General features: G+C 44.4%; 1 protein-coding gene, 1 non-coding gene and 1 pseudogene across 3 annotated transcripts in view; 1 reads left to right on the plus strand and 2 right to left on the minus strand.

Moving 5' to 3' along the window:
- The window catches only part of LOC126277921 (zinc finger CCCH domain-containing protein 13-like), a 963,772-nt gene that overhangs the window by 161,777 nt on the left and 774,331 nt on the right, over positions 1-27,664 (minus strand). The window lies entirely within an intron of this gene.
- On the plus strand, positions 9,212-9,284 carry Trnaa-cgc (transfer RNA alanine (anticodon CGC)). The gene has a single exon. It is a non-coding gene; the product is annotated as a tRNA-Ala (tRNA).
- Positions 20,974-21,091, minus strand: LOC126279782 (5S ribosomal RNA; annotated as a pseudogene).

The raw sequence follows: 27,664 nt of genomic DNA on the forward strand, positions 1-27,664 counted from the left end.
AATATTTTCAATAACTCTCGCATTCTTTCATGAAGCTTTGAAAGACTGTCCAATTCCTCAACCGTAGTAACGGGAGTCCTGTACGCTTCACTTCTGAGATCAACACAAACAGAAAAAACCCACAGAACTGAGGTAGGGAAATTTTGGAGAGTAAAAAGTGCCGGTGCCGCGTCATACGCCACCCATATTCACCAACCGTGAGCCATAGGTGAAATCTGAGGCCAAACATGTGGATACTTAATTGAAAAGGTTACATTTAAAACACACGAGTAATAGGTACAGGGTTAGACAAAAATATGGGAACATCGCGAGAAATGTTTGAACATAAACGTGAACAAGCCTTCAGGTTGCGCTGTTGTGTGCGATCAGGAGCAGCAACTGCGCAAAATCCCAAATACGTTGCAGCTGTCAGGAGTGGTCAGAAGAGTGTTCTGTATATTGTGAGTCCATTACGTTGGGACGAACGTGAGCAAATTGTTGGTGCTGGTATGGCGGCGTGCTTCTGTAACCAAGATAGCCGAAGTATTTGGTGTTTCAAGAGATACAGTATCCAAGATTGTTAACGCATACAGTAAAGTCGAGAAAACACCATCCACTGACGATAGTGTGTTAGGTGGTCGTTACAGATGGTCACTGAAGAGGATTGTGACGAAAAATAAGAGGACGACAGGTGCAAAAGTCAGCACAGAACTAAATGTCACACTCGTGAACTCTATCAGCACCAATATAACATAAAAGAGGTTTCATAAACAAGGAACTGCAGAACGAGCGGGAATTTCAAAATCACTCATGAGTGATGCAGATGTATGTAACAGGAGAACGTGGTGCCGATCCGCGTGGAGTAGCCGTGCGGTCTCAGGCGTCATTTCACTGTTCGCGCGGCTTCCCCCGTCGGAGGTTCGAGTCCTCCTTCGGCATGTGTGTGTGTGTGTGTGTGTGTTGTCCTTAGCGTAAGTTAAAGTTAGATTAAGTAGTGATTAAGCTTAGGGGCCGATGACCTCAGCAGTTTGGTCCCATAATACCTTGCCACAAATTACCAGATCTCCGTGGCCGCTGAGGCCATAAAACCTGAAGTCATGGAAGAATGCCATTTGGTCGGATGAGTCTTGTTTCACACAGTTCCAACTTGTGGCCGAGTTTACGTCGCAAGAGTCAAACACGGCAGGGAGTTTGGTGATGATCAGTGCAGTCATTTCGTGGTATTCGGTGAGGCGCCAAAGCTACACTGCAAGGTCGCATTATTGCCAATGATTATGTAACCATTTTGGATGATCAGGTTCAGCCATGGTACAATCTTTGTCCCCCAATGGTGATGCCACGTTCCAAGACGACAGCACCCCTGTGCCGGCCATGGTGGCCGAGTGGTTCTAGGCACTTCAATCCGGAAACGCGCGACTGCTACGGTCGCAGGTTCGAATCATGTCTCGGGCATGTATGTGTGTGCTGTCCTTAGGTTAGTTAGGTTTAAGTAGTTCTAAGTTCTAGGGGAGTGATGACCTAAGTGCTCAAAGCCATTTGAACTATTTGAAGGACCCCTGTACACAAAGCTCGCATCATCCTGGACTGGTTTTATGAGCAGGGGGATGAATTATCGCATCTGCCTTGGCCTCCTCAATCATCTTACTGCTACTGAGTCTCTGATCTATGTAGGAGAGAAGAATGTGTGATCGCTATGCACCTCCATCTTCGTTCCTTGAACTTACCATTATCTTCAAGGAAGAATGGTGTAAGGTTCCCTTGAAAACCATACAGGAACCGTATTTATCCATTCCGAGAAGACTGGAAGCTGTTTTGAATGCTAACGAGTTTCTTACACCGTATTAGGAGTGGTAATGTCCTGTATTTTTGGTGTTTCCTTTATTTTTGTCCAACCCCTGCAGGAATTACAGATTATTCGCAAGGTCGGTTTTGATTGTGGAGGAATCACAGGGTCGCTTTCTACGGAACTGCAGCGTCGCTCCCTTTCTGGGCAGACGTGGGCACGGACTGTGCGTGGGCGGCGCCGGGTCCCGAACCCTGCCCCGCGCTGGGCGGCGCGCTTCCTAATAAGACGAGCCGGGCAGAGGCGAGCCGCCGCCGGCTTCTATTTGTGGCCTCCACGAGCTGCGCTGCAATGCAATACTGGCCGCTAGCGGAGCCTCTCTTCCAGGATTAATGGTAGGACTACGGCGTGGTCTATATCACGGTCTTACGTCGTGGCGTCCTGCTCCACTGGGAAGCGTGCATTACATAAACAAGCAAAAGGCGACTCTCCTTTATGAGACGACACAATAAACTCTGGTACAGAATCCCAAGTTATGACCCTTTCTGTTCAACATTAAAATAAGAACTAGTGTGGGAGGACTTGAAGTCACAGCGAAGCTTCCCGGAGCTCGACAGTCTGAATTCAAAATATTTCCTCTCTAGCGCACCTTGTCTAGAAAACAAAGCAGCCCAAACACGGAATTTAACTACACTACTGGCCATTAAAATTGCTACACCAAGAAGAAATGCAGGTAATAATTCGGTATTCATTGGACAAATATATTAAGCTAGAGCTGACATGATTACATTTTCACGCAATTTGGGTGCATAGATCCTGAGAAATCATTAACCAGAACATCCACCTCTGGCCGTAATAACGGCCTTGATACGCCTTGGCATTGAGTCCAACAGAGCTTGGATGCCGTGTACAGATACAGCTGCCCATGCAGCTTCAACACCATAGCACAGTTCATCAAGAGTAGTGACTGGCGTATTGTGACGAGCCAGTTGCTCGGCCACCATTGACCAGACGTTTTCAGTTGGTGAGAGATATGGAAATGTGCTGGCCAGGGCACCAGTCGAACATTTTCTGCATTCAGAAAGGCCCGTACAGGACCTGCAACATGCGGTCGTGCATCCTTCTGAAATGTAGGGTTTCGCGGGGATCGAATGAAGGGTAGAGCCACGGGTATCAAGAGTAGTGACTTGCGTATTGTGAAGAGCCAGTTGCTCGGCCACCATTCACCAGACGTTTTCAATTGGTGAGATATCTGGAAATGTGCTGGCCAGGGCAGCAGTCGAACATTTTCTGTCTCCAGAAAGACCCGTACAGGACCTGCATCATGCGATCGTGCATTATCCTTCTGAAATGTAGGGTTTCGCAGGGATCGAATGAGGAGTAGAGCCACGGGTCGTAACACATCTGAAATGTAACGTCCACTGTTCAAAGTACCGTCAATGCGAACAAGAGGTGACCGAGACGAGTAACCAATGGCAACCCCATACCATTACACTGGGTGATACGCCAGTATGGCGATGACGAATACACACTTCCAATGTGCGTTCACTGCGATGTCGCCAAACACGGATGCGACCATCATGATGCTGTAAACAGAACCTGGATTCATCCGAAAAAATTGACGTTTTGCCATTCGTACACCCGGGTTCATCGTTGAGTACACCATCGCAGGCGCTCCTGTCTGTGATGCAGCGTCAAGGGTAACCGCAGCCACGGTCTCCGAGCTGATGGTCCATGCTGATGCAAAAGTCGTCAAACTGTTAGTGCAAATGTTTCTTGTCTTGCAAAAGTCCCCATCTGTTGAGCCAGGGTTCGAGACGTGGCTGCACGATCCTTTACAGCTATTCCTGTCATCTCGACTGCTAGTGATACGACGCCGTTGGGATCCATCATTGCGTTCCGTATTACCCTCCTGAACCCACCGATTCTATATTCTGCTAACAGTCATTGGATCTCGACCAACGCGAGCAGCAATGCCGCGATACGATAAACCGGAATCGCGATAGCCTTCAATCCGGAAACGTGATGGTACGCATTCCTTTCCTTACACGAGGTATCACAACAACGTTTCACCAGGCAACGCCGGTCAACTGCTGTTTGTGCGTGAGAAATGGGTTGGAAACTTTCCTCGTGTCAGCACGTTGTAGGTGTCACCACCGGCGCCAACCTTGTGTGAGTGCTCTGAAAAGCATATCACAGAATCTTCTTCCTGTCGGTTAAATTTCTCGTCTGTAGCACGTCATCTTCGTCGTGTAGCAATTTTAATGAGCAGTAGTGCAAATTTTGCCAATGCTACTTGTGTCCTGCCTGACTTGTTTCTGCTAATAACAAGTAGTATACACGTATTGATAAAAAGCGTTAACTGCCTTCAGAGAACCGTCCGATACAGAGGAAATTCCGAATGCATATATACACTGATGACCAAAACATTACGATTACGTACTTAATAACTTGTTTGTCCGTCTTTGAACGAAATAGATCACTGATTCTGTGTGTCAGTGATCCGACATTTTATTGGCAGGTTTGTGGAGGTATGTGGCCTTAGATGTCACCGCACAGATCACAAAATTCGAGCAAATAACGGGCCGCTCATTTGCGTACATTGCTATGGCGCCGGATAGCGATCCAGAGGCGTTCCATGGCGTTTACATCAGATGAATCTGGTCACCGAAACATCCATGAGTTCACTATAATGCTGATCAGACCACGTTGGGACGGTTCTGGTGCCGGACGGAGTGGCGGTGCGGTTCTAGGCGCTGCAGTCTGGAGCCGAGCGACCGCTACGGTCGCAGGTTCGAATCCTGCCTCTGGCAAGGATGTGTGTGATGTCCTTAGGTTAGTTAGGTGTAATTAGTCCTAAGTTCTAGGCGACTGATGACCTCAGAAGTTAAGTCGCATAGTGCTCAGAGCCGTTTGAACCATTTGAAACGGTTCTGGCTTCGAGATGCAGACAATTATTCTGCCGAAAGATGACATCGCCGTCGGGCCAAGACATCAAGCATGAAGGGATGGAGATGGTTCGCAGGTGTCATCCACTATACTCCCATGCAGGCACAGGAGAAGGTCCCATAGCGTAATACTGCTCCCACCAGCCTGCTTCCGTGGCGCGCTGCACGTTTCGACCCGCCGTTCATCTCGATGACGGCGTTTGTGGAGGCGACCGTCGAACTAGTGCAGCCTAACTAACGATGCCGTTGAGTCAACATGTGAATACGTAGGGGTGGTCTGCTGCGGAGCTTCATGTTCAACAATATACGATGAACGATGTGCTCCGAAATACTTGTGCGTGCACCAGCAGTGTGTTCTTTCGGCAAAGATGCCACAGATCACCATCTATCCTACTTTGCAGAGCAGAGAAGCCTCCGAACCCCACGTTCTGTGCAGTGCCGTGGACGTACAACCATTTAGCGTCTAGTGGTAGTTTCACTGTCCTTCTACCTCTTTCCGTAGATGCTAGCGACAGTAGCACGCGAACATTCGACCGGCTTCACAGTTTTCTAGTTACTCCCTCACAGGCTCTGCGTAATAATAATGTGGCCTTTGTCAAAGTCGATTATCTCAATGGATTTTCCCATTTGCAGCCCATATCTTCGCTAGGGGGATCCCCCGTCCGTGGCTGCTCCGCTTACCTACTTCCGCTACCGCGTCACCTGCCCACAACACCACTCCAACGTCGCCGTTGGCAGTGGTCATAATGCTCTGGATTATCAGTGTACCATCAGCGGGTATGCAAATTATTAGAGATGCAGTCATCTACGAACACTAGAGGGGCGGGCCATCATACTGCATTAATGTAGTCACCAGGTGGCGACCATATCTCTTTCTAGGTATGCAAAGCACCGTCCGCCTACATAGCTGACGAACCAGCGTAGCTGACTGCTATACGGAAGACCCGGGTTCGATCCGCGTCACTGACAGGGATTTTTCCTTGCTGGGAGGAATGGAACAGCGTGCACTCACCCTCGAGATGCGAGATGCTACTTGACGGAGCAGTGGAGGCTTAGGGACAAGAAAACACATTATTAGTTAGATGTTCCACAGATCAAAAAATGGATCAAATGGTTCTGAGCACTATGGGACTTAACTTCTGAGGTCATCGGTCCCCTAGAACTTAGAACTACTTAAACCTAACTAACCTAAGGACATCACAAACATCCATGCCCGAGGCAGGATTCGAAACTACGACCGTAGCGGTCGCGCGGTTCCACACTGTAGCGCTTAGAACCGCTCGGCCACCACGGCCGTCTCCACAGATAATCTAACAGCTTGTTTTATCGAAGTCGTGCGGAACGAGTCATTTCTCAGGATACGTACTACACATGACTAGTGTTAACATTATTACTTTAGTGCTACTAACGCAACTACACTTAAAAACAAGGGGGTGGAGAGGGGTTGGGTGGGTGGCTGGGTGTGTGTCTACGTTTCTTGCAATGTACCAGATGGTCAGAGAGCAATGTGGAGGACCACACAGAATGCAGCGCACTAGCACGAAGAAGTGTTACTAATACTCAAGAGAGTTTGTTTGAAAGACATCATTGTGTGTATGCATTTGGCTAGCTAATCGTATTGGGCACTATCTAGGCACATGGGGTTTTCAGAGCTGGTACTCGCACAACGCTGGGAACGTGTAGGAAACCATACACGTCGTCAAGAGCCTGACCACACTAACGGCGGATTGCACCATTGTGCAAGGAGCACATCGGAACCACTTCATATCTGCGCCTGTCGTCCGGGCACAACTGATGGTCTCGCCACAACAGTGCATGTCAGTGTCGTACCATTGACTGGAGCTTAACAGAAGCCAGGATACTAAATCGCGGTCTTATGTGTTTTTTTTTTTTGGGTCATCAGTCTACTGACTGGTTTGATGCGGCCCGCCACGAATTCCTCCCCTGTGCTAACCTCTTCACCTCAGAGTAGCACTTGCAACCTACGTCCTCAATTATTTGCTTGACGTATTCCAATCTCTGTCTTCCTCTACAGTTTTTGCTCTCTACGGCTCCCTCTAATACCTCATGTCTTAGCAGATGTCCTATCATCCTGTCCCTTCCCCTTATCAGTGTTTTCCACATATTCCTTTCCTCTCCGATTTTGCGTAGAACCTCCTCATTCCTTACCTTATCAGTCCACCAAATTTTCAACATTCGTCTATAGCACCACATCTCAATTGCTTCAATTCTCTTCTGTTCCGGTCTTCCCACAGTCCATGTTTCACTACCATACAATGCTGTACTCCAGGCGTACATCCTCAGAAATTTCTCCCTCAAATTAAGGCCGGTATTTGATATTAGTAGACTTCTCTTGGCCAGAAATGCCTTTTTTGCCATAGCGAGTCTGCTTTTGATGTCCTCCTTGCTCCGTCCGTCATTGGTTATTTTACTGCCTAGGTAGCAGAATTCCTTAACTTCATTGACTTCGTGACCATCAATCCTGATGTTAAGTTTCTCGCTGTTCTCATTTCTACTACTTCTCATTACCTTCGTCTTTCTCCGTTTTACTCTCAAACCATACTCATTAGACTGTTCAATCCGTTCGACAGATCATTTAATTCTTCTTCACTTTCACTCAGGATAGCAATGTCATCAGCGAATCGTATCATTGATATCCTTTCGCCTTGTATTTTAATTCCACTCCTGAACCTTTCTTTTATTTCCATCATTGCTTCCTCGATGTACAGATTGAAGAGTAGGGGCGAAAGACTACAGCCTTGTCTTACTCCCTTCTTAATACGAGCACTTCGTTCTTGATCGTCCACTCTTATTATTCCCTCTTGCTTGTTGTACATATTGTATATGACCCGTCTCTCCCTATAGCTTACCCCTACTTTTTTCAGAATCTCGAACAGTTTGCACCATTTTATATTGTCGAACGCCTTTTCCAGATCGACAAATCCTATGAACGTGTCTTGATTTTTCTTCAGCCTTGCTTCCATTATTAGCCGTAACGTCAGAATTGCCTCTCTCGTGCCTTTACTATGTGTAGGCTGCCGTAAACACCACGACACAGAAACAATGGTGCTGTGTTTAGAAATCATGAACTGATGATTAGCGCCGCTCATCATTTTCAGCGATAAAGCTTGGCTCTGGACTACTTCTGCTAATGGTTTGCACTCACAGTTTTTATCACTAGCGTTATAGCGTGAGGAGCCAACGGGTAAGACTTCAGGTCATTCTGGTAGTGATTCATGGAACTCTGACGACACAGCAGTTCGTCAAAGGCATCCTGCCTCCTCGTGTGTTGCTTCTCAAAGCATCATTTCTGGGCATGATTTTTCAATAGCGCAAAGCTCTTTCTCACTCGGAACCAGTCTGCATAATTTGCCTGTGCGACGTGCAAAATCCTGTGATTCATCCCCAGTAGGATGTGTGTAAAATCAGTTAATAAGACAACTCCATCTCAGTGCCAATAGCTGGATATCAAAAGCCAGTTAAAACAGTTATAGGCCAAATTGCCACAAAGGAGGATATTATGGTCTGGTGATAACCTTCCAGATCAAATCGGTGCACGAAATCACACCCAAAGGGTTGCAATATCCTACTCACAAGGCGACAGCAATGTATTCGTGTTGTTAATTTTTTATTTAACTTGCTTTGTGTCATCGAACTCAAACCACATAATCTCTCAGCGTGTGAAGTTTCTTTTCAGTAGCAACATCCCCTTGAAACTAACACCTGTGTAATTCAGCAATGAACCACTCCGTTTCAAAAAATAAATCTTGTACTGAATATTCCGATGTGTGCTTCGTGTGTGGCGGTATTAGTTTTACGGTAATACGACGTTGCTGTTTTCCAGAACACCGAAGCGGCTGAGTACTGAGACGTGGTATACATCGCGGCGACCTCAAGAAACTGGCGACAGCAAATGGAGCAAGTAGTGGGGAATGTCGCCCACGGAATGCAGCCACCGCTGACCTCGCCAGCCGAAACGAGTTATCGCGAGTCGCCGTTCTGAACACAATACCTCGTCAAATAAGGCCGCAAGGCCAATAAAATATCTTCACGATATCATCGTACTCATGCCAACATCTACGTGCATAACGGCTTGGACGGGAAGTTGAAACCTACATACTTAACCCGACGAAGTACCCAACGGACGGCAGTTTTTTTTTTTTTTTTTTTTTTTTTTTTTTTTTTTTTTTTTTTTCCCGCACTTCACGACGGAACGGCGTTATGTTCAGAGTTTTTCGGTACGGCCCAACTAGAAGCTGCTAAGTTCGGACGTTACTTTTCAAATATCCAACTGAGTTTCGTGTCTCATCGTCACAGAGCGAGATGACACTGTGGTTGAGGCACTGGATATGTAACCAAGCACAGCAGAGGTCAAATCCACGTAGTGTCACAAGATATTGGAATTTTCACAACGCTGTACTTCTCGCATAAGCGAATAAAAGCGAGAAAGAGCAGTCGTAATTTAATACATGTTAAAATGATTTTTTCATCTATTCAACCGAGCGAGGTGGTGCAGTGGTTAGCACACTGGACTCGCATTCGGGAGGACGACGGTTCAATCCCGTCTCCGGCCATCCTGATTTAGGTTTTCCGTGATTCCCCTCAATCGCTTCAGGCAAATGGCGGGATGGTTCCTTTGAAAAGGCACGGCCGATTTCCTTCCCCATCCTTCCCTCACCCGAGCTTGCGCTCCGTCTCTAATGACCTAGTTGTCGACGGGACGTTAAACACTAATCTCCTCCTCCTCCTCATCTATTCAAATGATTTTATTTCTGCGTCCCAACAACAAATGAAACGTATATTTCATAAATGTCTTTTTCTGTTTTATGTTGAGGCACGGGTGATGCAACATGTCGACGGCAGAATGTTCGTTTTTTTATCTATTCAAATGATATTATTTCTGCGTCCCAACAACAAATGAAACATATATTTCGTAAATGTCTTTTTCTGTTTTATTTTGAGGCACGGGTGATGCAACATGTCGACGGCAGAATGTTCGTTTTTTTATCTATTCAAATGATATTATTTCTGCGTCCCAACAACAAATGAAACATATATTTCGTAAATGTCTTTTTCTGTTTTATGTTGAGGCACGGGTGATGCAACATGTCGACGGCAGAATGTTCTTTTTTTTTATCTATTCAAATGATATTATTTCTGCGTCCCAACAACAAATGAAACATATATTTCGTAAATGTCTTTTTCTGTTTTATGTTGAGGCACGGGTGATGCAACATGTCGACGGCAGAATGTTCGTTTTTTCATTTATTCAAATGATATTATTTCTGCGTCCCAACAACAAATGAAACATATATTTCGTAAATGTCTTTTTCTGTTTTATGTTGAGGCACGGGTGATGCAACATATCGACGGCAGAATGTTCGTTTTTTTATCTATTCAAATGATATTATTTCTGCGTCCCAACAACAAATGAAACATATATTTCGTAAATGTCTTTTTCTGTTTTATGTTGAGGCACGGGTGATGCAACATGTCGACGGCAGAATGTTCGTTTTTTCATTTATTCAAATGATATTATTTCTGCGTCCCAACAACAAATGAAACATATATTTCGTAAATGTCTTTTTCTGTTTTATGTTGAGGCACGGGTGATGCAACATGTCGACGGCAGAATGTTCGTTTTTTTTTATCTATTCAAATGATATTATTTCTGCGTCCCAACAACAAATGATACATATATTTCGTAAATGTCTTTTTCTGTTTTATGTTGAGGCACGGGTGATGCAACATGTCGACGGCAGAATGTTCGTTTTTTTATCTATTCAAATGATATTATTTCTGCGTCCCAACAACAAATGAAACATATATTTCGTCAATGTCTTTTTCTGTTTTATGTTGAGGCACGTGTGATGCAATATGTCGACGGCAGAATGTTCGTTTTTTTCATCTATTCAAATGCAGCATACTACGCTGGAAGCAAGAGAATATTTCACGCAAGAGAAGCATATACTTCTGTTATCATGATAGGCCCTTTTCTTGACAAGTAAAAATTTTGCATGGTGTCTACCGATTCGCAGATTTTTATACTTCATTCGGCTTTTTGATAAAAGAATATTTTTGTAAAGGTAATTATTGTTTCTTCAAAAGACGACTGTGGAGAAGGTCCTTGACGTTTGGGCCCAAGAGGTAGAATTTGCTTCTTCTGCGTTGGGAAACAGTTTTACTGCTTTTGACAGCTCCTGTGGTTTTCTCCTCAGCTACAGATTTGGTGGCTTATTTGGTACGCTAAATAATTTAGGTGTCGCATTTCTTACAAGATTCCTACATTCCAAATGCACTGTTTTGGTTGGAAATAAAGCGAAAAAGATTTCACGTTGCTGAGCAGATATACGACGTCATTCTGCAAATGGCAAGTCTTCTGGTGTTTACTAGGCTTATTTTTTGTTCTTAAAAGAAACTGAGATTCTTCAGTAAATGTCTGTACATGGTAAATAAACTGCCGTGTAAAATACCGTTTCATACCTTCAAGGGTCATTAGGAAATTAAAGAGAGACAAATGTGGTGTAATTTTTTAGTTATTACCTATTTTTATTGCACTACATACACTCGTTATTGTAAAAACTATGTAACAAATCAATACAAGAGATAATATTTGCATTCGTGTTCAAAAATGTAATACACTTTCCGCCTGGAGATCGGTATTGCACAACACATATGCGAAAAACTGCACCGGATTTTCACAGTGGTTTCAATTTACCACCTTCCGGAGCTTAAAAAAAGAAAAGGCCATCGTGCTACGACGGGTTGTACGAGTGTTTTGTCAGCAGTCGCCTCCTGACGTCACCCAGTGCGCCGGAGTTAGCAACGGCTGCTCGGCAGCTCCTTCCCGCGCAAGCGTAATTTCAGCCTCCTTCGGAGGGATCCAAGCTCTGTTGGCTCGCCACTATGAAGAGGAGCACCGTACCATCCTCGGCAGTGACTTGTTCTGATGACGGCGGTGGAGATAGATGTCAGCAGCTTGAGGAATGTATTCGAATTAACGCGACTTGGAAACCGAAAATATTTTTATGGCTGCCCAGTCATTTACCACACTTCAGAATGCCAGTTTCGTTTGGGAAGACAGGGTCCATACAAGGTAGGCGGTAGTTCAAATGTCTGTAACACGTACATGTAAAAGGTATGATTTTTCGTGGTTTCCCCGCTAACTTACTTGAGGTTAATGCCGGAGTGGTTTTTTCAAACACATCACGACCAAACCGTGTTCCCTTTGTTCTACAAATCAGGGATATCGCGGAAAATTTAACTCCGTTCAAGTATAATGTGCCACTGTGAGCCTTCGTGTCGGGTGTGTAAGCTGCAATAAGGCTGAGTTTGGGTCTCTGCGTAACAGAAGGCGTGGTTCGACTTACAAGGAAACTCTGTTTCATAGTTTCACAGTGGAACGCCGATAGCCACATGTCACTGCTCTCCTGTAAACTGAAAACAATACAGCTACATCTACATACATACTCCGCAATCCACCATACGGAGCGTGGCGGAGGGTACCCCGTACCACAACTAGCATCTTCTTTCCCTGTTCCACTCCCAAACAGAACGAGGGAAAAATGACTCCATATATGCCTCTGTACGAGCCCTAATCTCTCTTATCTTATCTTTGTGGTCTTCCCGCGAAATGTAAATTGGCGGCAGTAAAGTTGTACTGCAGTCAGCCTCAGATGCTGGTTCTCAAAATTTCCTCAGTAGCGATTCACGAAAAGAACGCCTCCTTTCCTCTAGAGACCCCTACCCGAGTTCCTGAAGCACTTCCGTAACACTCGCTTGATGATCGAACCTACCAGTCACAAATCTAGCAGCCCGCTGAATTTCTTCTATGTCCTCCCTCAATCCGACCTGATAGGGATTCCAAACGCTCGAACAGTACTCAAGAATAGGTCGTATTGGTGTTTATAAGCGGTCTCCTTTACAGATGAACCACACCTTCCCAAAATTCTACCAATGAACCGAAGACGACTATCCGCCTTCCCCACAACTGCCATTACATGCTTGTCCCACTTCATATCGCTCTGCAATGCTACGCCTCAGTATTTAATCGACGTGACTGTGTCAAGCGCTACACTACTAATGGAGTATGCAAACATTACAGGATTCTTTTTCCTATTCATCTGCATTAATTTACATTTGTCTATATTTAGAGTTAGCTGCCATTCTTTACACCAATCACAAATCCTGTCCAAGTCATCTTGTATCCTCCTACAGTCACTCAATGACGACACCTTCCCGTACACCACAGCATCATCAACAAACAGCCGCACATTGCTATCCACCCTATTCAAAAGATCATTTATGTAGATAGAAAACAACATAGGACCTACCACACTTCCCTGGGGCACTCCAGATGATACCCTCACCTCCGATGAACACTCACCATCGAGGACAACACACTGGGTTCTATTACTTAAGAAGTCTTCGAGCCACTCACATACTTGGGAACCAATCCCAAATGCTCGTACCTTAGTTAGGAGTCTCCAGTGGGGCAACGAGTCAAACACTTTTTGGAAGTCAACGAATATGGCATCCGTCCGATACCCTTCATCCATGGCTCGCAAGATATCATGTGAAAAAAGGGCGAGTTGCGTTTCGCAGGAGCGATGCTCTCTAAAGCCGTGCTGATGCATGGACAACAACTTCTCTGTCTCAAGGCAATTCAATATATTCGAACTGAGAATATGTTCGAGAATAATGAGAAAGAGAGGGGACGTAGACCTGGGGTGCGGAACAGGGAACAGCGTGATCACTCCGTCGTCGCGGCCTCTGTTCTGGCCCGTCGGCGCTATCCCTGGCGTGGTGCGGGTAGCGGCCATGCATTGCCCTGCCTGCCTGCCCGCCCTGATGTCACCGCTGCAAAGGCGCGTCGACCTTGGACACGGCACGAGTCTAGCCGTCTGCTCCCGGCTGCCTCTTACACCACTGCCTCCTTTTGCCGGCTGCAGTCTTCCCTTACTTTAGCCGCGGTCATTTCTTCCTACACTCATGAAAATAGGAAGTGTTACACACTGAACAACTTCATCTACATCTATATGACTACTCTGCAATTCATATTTAAGTGACTGGCAGAGGGTTCGTAGTACCGTCTTCACACTGTTTCTTTACCTTTCCATCGTCAAACAGCGCGTGGCAAAAACGAACACCTAAATCTTACCGTGCAGGCTCTGATTTCTCTTATTTTATTACGATTATCATTTCTCCTTATGTCAACAAAATAATTCCACCTTCGGAGGGGAAAGATGGCAATTTCAATTTCGTTAGCGGCGCGGGATTAGCCGAGCGGTCTAGGGCGCTGCACTCGTGGACTGTGCGGCTGGTCCCGGCAGAGGTTCGAGTCCTCAAATGGCACTGAGCACTATAGGACTTAACTTCTGAGGTCATCAGTTCCCTAGAACTTAGAAATAAACCTATCTAACCTAAGGACACCACACACATCCATGCCCGAGGCAGGATACGAACCTGCCACCACAGCGGTCGCGCGGTTCCAGACTGTAGCGCCTAGAACCGCTCGGCCTCTCCAGCCGGCTTCGAGTCCTGCCTCGGGCATATGTGTGTGTGTTTGTCCTTAGGATAATTTAGGTTAAGTAGTGTGTAAGCTTAGGGACTGATGACCTTGGCAGTTAAGTCCCATAAGATTTCAAATAAATAAATAAATAAAATAAAATAAAATAAAAATAATTTCGTTAAACTGTCTCGCTGATGTGAAAAACGCCTGTGCTTTAATTATTGCCGCCCCAGCTCCCATATTATATCTGTAACGCTCGCTCCTGTATTTTTCGATAATGCAGAACGAGATGCCCTTCTTTTAACTTTTTCTATGTCCTCCATCAGTCCTGTCCAGTAAGGATCCCATGTCACTCAGCAGTAGGTTGGTTGATTCGGGTGAGAGGACCAAGCAGCGAGGTCGTCGGTCGCATCGGATCAGGGAAGGATGGGGGAGGAAATCGACGGTGCCCTTCCAAACGAACCATGCCGGCATTTGCCTGAAGCGATTTAGGGAAATCACGGAAAACCTAAATCAGGATGGCCGGACGCGGGTTCGAACATTCTCCTCCAGGCTGCGAGTCTAGTGCGCCAACTACTATGCCACCTCGCTCGGTCTCTAGCAGAGGTCGGAAAGCGTAGTTTAGGCAGACCTGTTGCATCCTCTAAGTGTTCTGCCAGTAAAAGCCAGACGCCTTCTCCACAAAAGTTTCTATGTCATGGGTCCAATTTAAGTTGTTCGTGGAATTTCCCAGCAGATTCAAATGCGTGCCAGACCGAGACTCGAATTCGAGCCCTATGCCTGTCGCGGGCAAGTACTCTACCGACTGACCTTCCCAAGTACGACTCAAGATCTTTCCTCACAGCTTCACTTCCGCCTGTATCTCTTCTGCTACTTCCCAAGATTCACAGACGCTCTCCTACAAGTTTCTTTGGATAGCTTCTGTGAAGTCTGGGAGATAGGAGATGAGGTACTCGTGCAAGTAAAACTGTGAGGAGGGGTCGTGAGTAATGATTCGTTAGCTCAGTCAGTAGAGCATTTGCCCAAGGAACGCAAATGTTCTGAGTTCGAGTCTCTATCTGGCACACAGTTTTATTCTGCACAAAATTTCATATCCGTGCACACTCCTTTGCAGAGTGAAAAATTCATTGTAGAAAAATGTTCATAATTGTAATCCTAGGTATTCAGTTACCTCGCAAAACCTTTGTATTTACGTGGTTTATTGTGTAGCTGGACTATAATGTATTCCTTTTATTACTCATGTGGATAAACTCATACTTTTTATTGTTCAGCAACAACGGCCATTTTTCGCACCATACAGATATCTTCTCTGAATCATTTTGCAATTTTTTCGATCTTCTGATGACTTTAGTGCACCGTAAAGAACAGCATCATCTGGAAACGGTCTAAAAGGACTGTTCAGATTATTTCCTAAATAGTTTATATGGATTAAGAACAGCAGAGAACCTAAAATACGTCCTGGTAGAACGCTAGACGACTTCTCCTCAATTACTACCTACTGTGACCTTTCTGAGAGGAAATCAGGAACACAGCCGCACAGCTGCGAGGATACTGCGTAGGCACGCAGTTTGGGATCCCCATCACATAGGACTGATAGAAGAGGGAGAGGAGATCAAAAGAAGGAACGGCATCAAACACCTTCTGGAAATCTAGAAATATTTAATCAACTTGAAATCTCTTGTCGGTAGCACACATTACGTCATGTGAATATTGTTTTCTTCAAGATTTTTCGTAATGTTCGAACACTGCACATATTGAAAATCTTATTGCAAATATTCATGTCAGTCTACGATTCAGTGGATTACTTCTTGTTCCTTTCTTGTGTATTGAAGCAGGCTGTGCAACTTTCCAGTCGTTTTGTCGAGCGAGCAGTTGCATAGAATGCTAAACATCGAGATACTACATGAACATACTTCGAATGGAGCCTAACAGGTATACAATCTGAGCCACAGTAAGACTTTCCTTTATTAAGTGGCTTAAGTTGCTTCGGTACCAAGTGTGTTTCCGCGCCTGTAGGATGTGTTGACGAAAATTCCATCCCTATGCGAGTTTTTTTTAATTTTTTTATTTAGTACAGAAAAAGGTCACTTCGACGCTATAGTCGCACTCGGAAGCAGTAGTGAGGTGAAATTCTTGTCCAGACTACCACCTTTGGTTTTGCATGCTTTTCTAAAATGGATCGGGTAGCATGTCGGGGTAGTTCCCAGGAAAAGGACACGGCTGATTTACCTTACCCATCATTGTCCAATATACTTTTACGTTTACTTCCAATAGAAAGACGTCAATTAAATGTGTACAGTTATCTGAAGATGAACCTCAGGTTCGGAACCATTAACGACTCTATCTGTTATAAATTTTATGATAATCATGACTGGTTGCTTTTTTGCTTGCACTAGGTCTGTAAACATATTTGATCATTTATCCGCTTGTGTTTGTATGTTAAATTGTATATTACAACATACATTTTACAAGACCGATTGTATTCAGATTTTGCATGGAAATAGTGTCTCAATGGGCAGAGTCATAAATTGACATAAACACCTTGTCTTGGTTAAACAAGTCTACACGTAACTGGCGACCACATCGCTTTACAAAATTTGTCTTCACTACAGAATTCAGTCGTTACTATGTTGTAGCATACGTGTGTGGACAACGAATATTGTAGTTACACTACTATTGGTGGTGACTAAGTTCTGAAACTACTAATTAATCGCTTTGAGTGTAGCACACAATCAGCTTATTTCAGTTGGACACTAGCAGAAAATTCACGTTTTTGTAAACTACCGCTAAATGACAGACTAGCATTGAAGCTATAAAGCTGAACTTTCAAATCTTGCCTACGTATAAGTAATAGATTGAAATTGTAGGAAGACATGGACAATACGTTAGGATTTGAGGCGCATTCTCCTGCTGCAACTTTTTGTTCTACTCGTTTTTATCCTCTCTCTCCACCTTTTTTGGGTTCCTGTATCCCTCAATTTTCTCTTATGGTAATCATCGTCTGTCTTCGATTCCTCTCATTCACTTCCTTTTTTTGTGGTTTTAACTGCTAATTTATAATAGCTCTTTATGTATCAACAATTGCCTTTTTGTGATGCGTTTGTTACATATGTATAAGTTTGTTATACATACGAGTAATTCAAATATAAGCACACACAGTAAGTAATAACAAATATAACTACAAAGATGCCTAATTCAGAACTGTTGTAATTCACAGAATGTGTAATTTGAAAGAGCTACATACAAATGACGGTGCCCTTAATCAAATGAGGCGAAAGGCGATTGGCAAAACAAATACTGCTTTTATTCAGTTGAAAACAAACGGTCCTAAAGTAATAATCATTAACATAGTATTAATAACATATGAGGATTGACAGATCAAAAACAAAGTTGTTACTTCAAGTTTCGCTGCTTTCTTTCTAGAGGCAAGACAATTCGGACGAAACTTCTCCTGTTTGAAAGTGTGTATTCTCGTGTTTCGTTACGCCGGTTCACCGCAAATACAGTATTCCACGAGAATAGCGTCCGCAGCTCGTGGTCTAGTGGCTAGCGTTGCTGACCTTGGGTCACGAGATACCGGGCTCGATTCCCGGCCGGGTTGTCTTCATCATCATCATCATCATCATCATCATCATCATCATCATCACCACCACCACCACCACCACCACCACCACCACCACCACCATCATCATCATCATCATAATCATCATCATTCGTGACAGTGTCAAATTGGACTGTACAAAAATTGGGTTTTTGTACGGGCGCTGATGACCGCGCGGTTGAGCGTCCCACAAACCAGAATTCATCACAAGAATAGCACAGTGACCTGATGGCTGAGTAATAAGGCTGACTGCGTCTTGGTGCGTCTCAGTTGTGAGCGTAGGTCATAGGGAGTGACTCAATTTTGTCGGCAATCTCATTGGCGATGGAAATGCTAATTAGAGCCGGGTGTGCGCAGGCGGCGTGATCTCAGAGAACGGTATCGGCGTGAGTGGGTTACCGTTAGCGACAAGCCTGCCTGGTTAACTTGTTTCTGATCTACCCGGAGACGACGGTTTCGACTTGCTGTTCCCTTTCTACCTGGTGCCCCTGCTCACACCAACGCACCAGTTACGGCCGGTCGACATGTGGGACGGTCGCCACCAAATGTCACCGCGGTTCCAGTAGCTTTCAGCTGCAGCCGTGATATTGCGCAACACTTCTCTGATTCACGCTAGGTACTTGCTTCCAAAAGCAGACAACTTTGCAGCCCGGTGTGCTGAACATCTTGAAGGTCTCTAATTCGAATTCATCGCTGTTTTCCTTCCATTCGTCATGCCAAGACCGCTGTTTTTAGTTGTGCATAATCGCTGCCGCCAGTTGTCACGACAGTAGACTTGCATACAGGAACAGAAATATTCAAATTGATTTAAGCCTTCTACATATCACGACGGGGAATATCGTGAATGTTACGGAAACAATGCCTTCTACCCCATGTTGTTACCAGTTCGTGAACACGCTCCATCGCTAATGACCACAACGTCGACATCACGTTTAACTCTGTCTTCTTTTTCAACAATAAAGAGGCCCTTTATGACACTAGTATGTTACCTGTCTGAAAGTACCTGGTTCGGTTCCCGATGTCGGAAGTAACTTCCATCACCATTATGTGACTGGTGAGCGGAAGGGAAAAGTAGGTGTTGGGAGCTGACTTTGCTGCCCGTGTGTATACTATTCGAGAAAAGTAGGCTGCATGTCCTTCTGTCATCATAGCCGTAAGTAAAAATACAAACGCAGCGTAACACATTACACGCTGTCTTCACAATCAATCACAGGCCACAGAAATGCACTGGAAGACTGATCTTGAAAGCAACGAAGCTTCGAAGGAACGGAGGAAGGGAGATTGGAGTCCAACATCCCGCCGAAATAGAGACGGAGCACAAGCTCGGATTAGGAAAAGATGGGGAAGGGAATCGGCGGTGCCTTCTCAAAGGAACCATCTCGGCATTTGCTTGGAAAGATTTAGAGGAATCACAAAAAAACATAAATTTGGATGGTCGGTCGCGGATTTGAACGTCGTGCTCCCGAATACGAGTCCAGTGTGCTAACCGCTTCCCCACCTCGTTCGGTAGGGCCCCTTCGAGACAGACAGATGGTTACAGACAGCGAACTACCTCAATGAACAGGACGTTGTGTTAATACTACTAGACTGTGTGAAATACAATAATCCAAGAACAGGAAATATATTCGCAGTTGCGAATATGAACTACCATCGGCTATATGCTGGAATGAAGACAATAAGAATTTTTGCCGGACCAGGACTCGAACCCGAATTTGCCGCTTTACGAGAGCCGTCGCCTAAGCTTCGGCTATCTGTGCACGAATCACTGCAAAATCCAAACTTCCATATGTCGTCGTCCATGAGTCACATCCTGCACTACAAAGTTACGTATATTCCCGTCCAGGAAACGCATGTCTGAAGGAACAGTGCACTGCACTTCTCAATAACACACGAATTGCTATTTCGTATTTATTTCGCATCCAAGAAAAACTGCAGTGTACAAAAACAGTCACGTGTTATTATCCTCCTGGAGTCGCTCTTAGCCCCATGAATAGGTCCAATAGCCTATGTATTTGCCGTTTCATCCATCTCTCTAGAAGGAAACTTTGAAATTAGGGGAACTTATACGTAATCTCAAAAATATGTGGCTTTCATTCTATCCCGCACAACTGTCCGCTTGTTTGAAGAAAATTTGATTATGTAATGCAGTGTCTTGTGTTGTGTAATAAAGTCAGACTAATGTGTTCGTATCATTAAGTGAAATAATTATATCTCGTGAATGGGCGTTCCCTGAAACCAACAAAAATGAAAATAAAATGAAAAGGACCAGCTGAACGTTCAGTGAGGCAAACAAGAACGTAACATCACGTGGGATGCACGTCCGGTGGCTGCTGTAATCTGATGCCACGTCAGCCGCTCAGCGCTGTCGATTGTTTCGGAGATTTCCAAGGCACGTGTCAGCGGTCACGACCGCAACACGACCGTGGCCTAGTCTGGTGCTTTGTCGACCCTCGTCGTTGCTAACACACGCGGAGACCCGGCTGAAGGAGGTACACTGAAAGTCTATTCAGCTTTGTAGGCGGCTTCTTCCTTTCATAGCAGCCCCGCTCCCATACTCATGTCTGGACATGAACCATCTTTGCTGTAACGATGTAACCACCAACCTACCGCAACATGTGGAGCGGTGTACACATTTGGGAGCGTTTCTTCTCAGTGGCTATGACGGGTGACAAGTGTGAACTTCGATTACTTGGCTAAACACGATGCAATACACAATTTACCTTTAAGACAGAAACTGTGCTAAGAAGAACGATCTATCCACTACATCTTTCGTGACGACACCCTTGTACAGACACCAGAGAGTATTCTAGTAATTTCAACGGTGAGCTAAAACTCAAATCCATCCTTCAGCAAACATCTCTCAGCGTCATGGGAAGGTTCGTTGCTAAATGAGGAAGCTGGATCTGCCCCAAAGATTTAATGCTGTGTTACTTCTTATAAAGCGAGTCTAAAAACTAAACAAAACTCCGTACGAACAGGCCTTGGAAGGCCCAATGGTACCGACCGGTCGCCGTGTCATCCTCAGCCCACAGGCGAGCATGTGGTCAGCATACTGCTCTCCCGGGCGTAGGTCAGTTTATGTGACCGGAGCTGCTACTTCTCGATCAAGTAGCTCCTCAGTTTGCCTCACAAGGGCTGAGTGCACCCCGCTTGCCAACAGCACTCGGCAAACCGAGTGGTCACCCATCCAAGTGCTAGCCCAGTCCGACAGTGCTTAACTTCGGTGATCTGACGGGAACCGGTGTTACCATTGCGGCAAGGGCGTTGGCATAAAGAGGGTCTGAGGCCCTAGAATAACAGCATTTGGCAAGTGTAACTAAGCAGGGTGGAATATGTAAGCGCACTGCGATTATCAGTGTATAGTCGACACATTCTATATGTTCCGTTAATGTTGCCTACATGGTACTGTCACAACGCTGCTATGATCTGAACGATCGCTGAACGCATTTTAGGCACTTAAAGCTCAGAAATCTTCGATTACGGAGAAGAAACCTGTATGAAAGGCAGTGGTTTCAGTAATGACAGTTCGTGCCTACTGATCGGTGCTTCGTAACGAATGCTGTAACCGGAAAGTATTTAAAATTTCACCTGTTGTCTTTCTTTCACAGTTCTTGGCTCGGCTGGTGGGTGGAAGAGAGTAGGGGTTGGGGGGGATCCTGCTTTAGAGTGGTGCGTCACTTCCGAACGCTCTTTCCGTCCCCTTCGTGACAAGAAGATGACGTCACAGGCCAAAAGTAGCGTACATGGCGGAGGCTATACTCAACTGTAGCCGTGACCCAGAGGATGAGAACAATACGTGGAATGTTCAATTTTTGTTTCCTGTTGAACCAAATTCTCGAACGCCTGAGAGATGTGTGTCACACTATTAGCTTAGTACAAATTAATAACAAAACGGATTTTTAAGGGTTTGGGTGAATTACCAGAAACCTAAAATCTTTTGCACACGAAGAGAGTTCGCCGTTGAAATAGGAGGAAGACAATGCCCCCGACATCTCGTTCTTCATCGCTGCGAACCTGTCTGCATTAATGGCAAACGTGTTCTCCTCGTGTGTGCAATAACTGATGAAGTCATTACACCGACGCACTTCAGTTGGGCGCGTCAGAAGGAAATTATTCTGGGGGTGGAGCAAACTACCTGTGCTGGAGACTGCTACGGACCACCCGCTCACACTCAGGCCTGAGGCTGGAAACAAGCAACATTAGACACTTTTTTGCGGTTTTCTGTCCAGCTGTCAGAATGAGTAATAGCGTAATTACGAGAAACCGCCAGCGCACTTCATCCACAATGGTCTCAGAGACGCATGGAGCAAAACAGCCTGCAAGGTTAACGCCTACGTCAGGGATTCTGATACATTGCTGCCAGGACATTTATCATACTAGTGGCGCACGCACGCAAATTGCACGTGTAGTTATTTAATAGCGAGAGACACGACCGTATCTGTGAAATGCTTTGCGTACAAGTGCGTTATTTAGAGCGCAGTTAACGATGCTTTCAATCAAAATTCATGAAACTTTCTATGTTCTATTTCCCTCTCAGAAGGTTTTTAGTTTCAGTAAATCACTATGTAGAACGCTGTCACTGGCATAGGTGACCTGTTTAGGTCGTTTTGTTCTGATTCATTCGTGTGTAGTGTGTGGTCAAAGCTGACGTTATCAGCTGGCCCATTCGCTCTGGTACACGAAACGAAACAGACACATAAGAAATATGAAATATGTATGCTGAAACCGTAGCGATGGATTATTCTGGCGTTCTGGAAGACAAAAAAATAACAATGGACGGAATATATGGATATAATATTCGGTCGACGATGAGTTCATTAGCCAGCCAGTGTGGCCGAGCGGTTCTAGGCGCTTCAGTCTGATACCGCGCGACCGCTCCGGTCGCAGGTTAGAATCCTACCTTGGGCATGGATGTGTGTGAGTTCCTTAGGTTAGTTAGGTTTAAGTAGTTCTAAGTTCTAGGGGACTGATGACCTCAGAAGTTAAGTCCCATAGTGCTCAGAGCCATTTGAACCATTTTTGAGTTCATTAGAGACGGAGCGAAAGCCCAGATAGGTCAGGATGCGCAAATAAATCAGTCGTGTTCTTTTGGAAAGAGTTATCGCAGCATTCATCTTAATTGTTTTGGGAAACGAAGGAGTCCTAGGTCGGTATGGCTACGGGGATTTGAGCTTGACCACCAAGAACGCACTCAGTACCTTAATGCTTTGATGCTTTGTATTAGGCCGTCGCTAAAAACACGAAAAATGGAAATATCATAATTGCAAAGAAAAATATTTCAAATTAATTACTGTATGCTATAGTATGTATGACATTTCGTGGTACCGTTTCTGGAGATTACTAAGTGATGTTGCGCACTGGTTATTACACAGACTTTGCAAGATGGCAGAAGGCGGTTCAGATTCTCGACTAACTAAGCAAATTCCTTGGTTTCCTCAAATTTCTCACGGCAAATGCCTCCAAAAAGATTTCGGGCAGTGTCCTCGCCTCATTCTCTCGCCACACTCTGCTTTAACGTTAAAGTCTGGACTCCCATTCTTTGCTTCTAGATATTTTGCTTTTGAAACTTTGAACGTCTGCTGCAGAAGACATCATTTAAATAATTTCTAATGACTTTCTTTACAAAGGTCGTTGTTCCTACACTTTTTGCAGTTGGAAGTAGTAAGCTAAACAAATGTAGTAATATGGTACACGACTTCCGAATGGCAACACTTAGTTTGGTGATAAATTTCACTCAATTTATCAATAAGATTCTCATTTTATATAAATTGACTGGGTGGGCCACGTTTCAGAACTTTCCATTTAACTACAGACCTATATCATTGACGTCGGTTTGCAGTAGGGTTTTGGAGCATATACTGTATTCAAACATTATGAATCACCGCGAAGGGAACGATCTATTGACACGTAATCAGCATGGCTTCAGAAAACATCGCTCTTGTGCAACGCAGCTAGCTCTTTATTCGCACGAAGTAATGGCCGCTATCGACAGGGGATCTCAAGTTGATTCCGTATTTCTAGATTTCCGGAAAGCTTTTGACACCGTTCCTCACAAGCGACTTCTAATCAAGCTGCGGAGCTATGGGGTATCGTCTCAGTTGTGCGACTGGATTCGTGATTTCCTGTCAGAAAGGTTTCAGTTCGTAGTAATAGACGGCAAATCATCGAGTAAAACTGAAGTGATATCAGGTGTTCCCCAGGGAAGCGTCCTGGGACCTCTACTGTTCCTGATCTATATAAATGACCTGGGTGACAATCTGAGCAGTTCTCTTAGACTGTTCGCAGATGATGCTGTAATTTACCGTCTAGTAAGGTCATCCGAAGACCAGTATCAGCTGCAAAGCGATTTAGAAAAGATTGCTGTATGGTGTGTCAGGTGGCAGTTGACGCTAAATAACGAAAAGTGTGAGATGATCCACATGAGTTCCAAAAGAAATCCGTTGGAATTCGATTACTCGATAAATAGTACAATTCTCAAGGCTGTCAATTCAACTAAGTACCTGGGTGTTAAAATTACGAACAACTTCAGTTGGAAGGACCACATAGATAATATTGTCGGGAAGGCGAGCCAAAGGTTGCGTTTCATTGGCAGGACACTTAGAAGATGCAACAAGTCCACTAAAGAGACAGCTTACACTACACTCGTTCGTCCTCTGTTAGAATATTGCTGCGCGGTGTGGGATCCTTACCAGGTGGGATTGACGGAGGACATCGAGAGGGTGCAAAAAAGGGCAGCTCGTTTTGTATTATCGCGTTATAGGGGAGAGAGTGTGGCAGATATGATACACGAGTTGGGATGGAAGTCATTACAGCGTAGACGTTTTTCGTCGCGGCGAGACCTTTTTACGAAATTTCAGTCACCAACTTTCTCTTCCGAATGCGAAAATATTTTGTTGAGCCCAACCTACATAGGTAGGAATGATCATCAAAATAAAATAAGAGAAATCAGAGCTCGAACAGAAAGGTTTAGGTGTTCGTTTTTCCCGCTCGCTGTTCGGGAGTGGAATAGTAGAGAGATAGTATGATTGTGGTTCGATGAACCCTCTGCCAAGCACTTAAATGTGAATTGCAGAGTAGTCATGTAGATGTAGATAAATCGAATGTGGTCGCAGGAGAATCCAACTCGGGTCTTTCGCTTTAGAAATATGCAACACTAACCTTTTAGGCCACGTATTAGTTGAAAAACTGGACTTGCAACAACTCCACCCACAGCATGGCTAGCAAGTGTTGACATTCGCCTGTTACTTTCTGTGACACTGAGGGATTTGTTGGATAAGCAAGGGTAACGTTGTAAGTTGATAGCAATTTATTGACATAATATGGTCATAACATAATATCTGAGATCGAGTTTTAGATTTACTTATAGGGTACTTTAGAAACAGCTCCCTCAAAATAGCGAGGTCGCAACTCAGTCTTCGGATGGGACACGGTGGTTGGAGGATCTGCGGCGCTGTCATTCACAGCTAACACAACGCGTTGGCTGAGTTAGCACCGTGACTCCATTTGCTGAACCACTGTTCGAGAGTAGTGCCTGGAATTAAACATCATTCTATAGGACCATGAGAGTTGCTTAATGCGCTTCAGTTGTTGATTTACACAATATACTGCTGCGAGTATTAGAGTTACTGGGTCAACATTACAATCAAATCCAGCTCTTTGAACTCAGAGAATTAGAGGGCCTGAGAAATTTCAGTCTCTGAAAATATTGACACAAGGCATTCCGCAAGGTAACGTGCCGTTGTCCTTGGGAGTTCCGATCCTAGTGCTGCAACAGCGGGTTGGGATTTCTGCCTATCAGTTGATCTTCGGTAGTAGGTCGGAGAGCCTGGGAAAGCCAGACAACTTATTGTCGGGAAGTCCAAGAACGCGTACCCGAGGTGCTATTGTGGCGATTATCGACGAGGCAATTTTTGAACTGCAGGGCGCCGTAAACAGAGAAACTTTTCTGTACATCTAAGTCCATTCTCTGCAAACACTGTGAAATGCAAGGCATGGGGTACTCCATCCTGTACAACAGATTAGATTTTCTTCTGATTCCATTCACACGTAATATTTGGGAACAACAACAACTTAAATGGCTTTCTCATGAACATGCCTTATGAACATCACAACCGTCCGTTTATGCCACGCGCGTATAAGCATTATATGTGTCACCGCGATAAAATAGGAAACAGTGCCCTGTTATGAAAATGTGGTGAAGTGTGAAATGAAAGCCAGTAGAGTGCTTCCACAATATTTAAACGTATAAAGAATAACAGATGACAATATTTGCTTTGGATAACTTCATCAACCTCTCTGGCGTAATAAACATATAAACCGCCGCCAGAGGGAAAATTGACGCTGTTTTGTTTCGCTGTACGAGAAGGGAGTTGTTCTGTAATAGCATCTCTGACGCTTACCGCTTGTAAAACGAAACCGTGTGTTCTGTAAATGTATTATTTTGTGCTTAATTTCAAAATATAATTCAATAGTTAAAATATTAACCTACTTCGTTCCTTCCTGAAAAACTCGTCTCCCTGAATTATTGAGCAAACACTTTTCTCTAACCGCCATAAGCCATTGCAGATCACTGCTGAATCGCGGCCATAAGCCGCTTATAGGTCTATATTTATGTAATAATTTGCAGGCTTCACCTGTGTTATTGAACAGTGTTACAGGAATAAAAAGCAGTAGAATATTTAGTCTTGTAATGATATAAACAATGAGTGCTCAGGAATATATTTTTTGCCTATGTAATAAAATGCTCTGACTTGATCGACTTCGCTACACGAAATCTGATAATAGTGAATGTTTTATTAAAGAATTAACTTGAAGACAAATATTGAACAGGTAACCCAAGTCGAGTTTTTTTCATTCTGGATGCTCAAATAATAAGAATGTGTTTGAACTGGCAATCCCTCTCGATAGTGAACATTGTACGTCGCGCAAACATAACAATTTTATGCTACTGATGCAAGATTAATTTTTAATAAGACCTCAATACCTTTTGCTCATATAATGTGAAATCATTAACAGTGACGAATGCAAGGCAATGTTCTGTCCTTTATCGCTGTATCATTTTCACACGCCGAGCAGCTGCGGCACTCGTGTATGTAAATCATTATAGGCAATTCCGGTCGCGGAACCACCGACCAAGTAAGATCAATACGATCATTCATTCTTAAACATTAGATATAAAATAAATTCAAATACAAATGTACTCTAAGAGACAGAAGGTCACTACACGTTGCATAGCCCTTTGATACAGTCAGGTGCGCTGTAGTCCAGTTTAGCGTACAGCGGTTTGTTCTAGATGTTTCAGGCACTCAAATATTAAGCAGAATCATAACGATCCAAAATGGTTGGCTTTGAAAAAAGAAAGTATGAGGCTGATGTGCCACGTCTTTTCGATAGTGAAAAACCCCGCGAACTTCAAGAGAGGCTACTTAGTACGAAGACGGTCCACACAATTTACACTTGATTCCCTATTCTGAGAGGCGTATTGGCTAAGTATCGTACCTCTTTGCGTAATGACTGTGTCAGGGTCTTTCGATCAGGTAATGCAAGTGCATGTGTTTATGTGTGATTGCATGGCTTTTCCTTTCTGGAGATATCTGAATCTTTGTTAGGAAATCTCGTCAATGGTGAAATCATCCTAAATTTTATTCCGATTTCAAGATGTTGGTACTGAGAGAATACGAGGTTTGCACTAACGCTTTATGCAGAGGTAATTACAGAGATATTCTCGTGATTTAATTCGATCGATAGTTCAATTGGAGCCACTTCTGGTTCGAGCAACTAATCCAACTAACAAGCATTTCTTAGTACTACTAAATTATTTTCAGATCACAGAAGGTAAGTTT

This window comes from Schistocerca gregaria, chromosome 6 (genome assembly GCF_023897955.1).
Source record: "Schistocerca gregaria isolate iqSchGreg1 chromosome 6, iqSchGreg1.2, whole genome shotgun sequence".
NCBI lineage: Eukaryota > Metazoa > Arthropoda > Insecta > Orthoptera > Acrididae > Schistocerca > Schistocerca gregaria.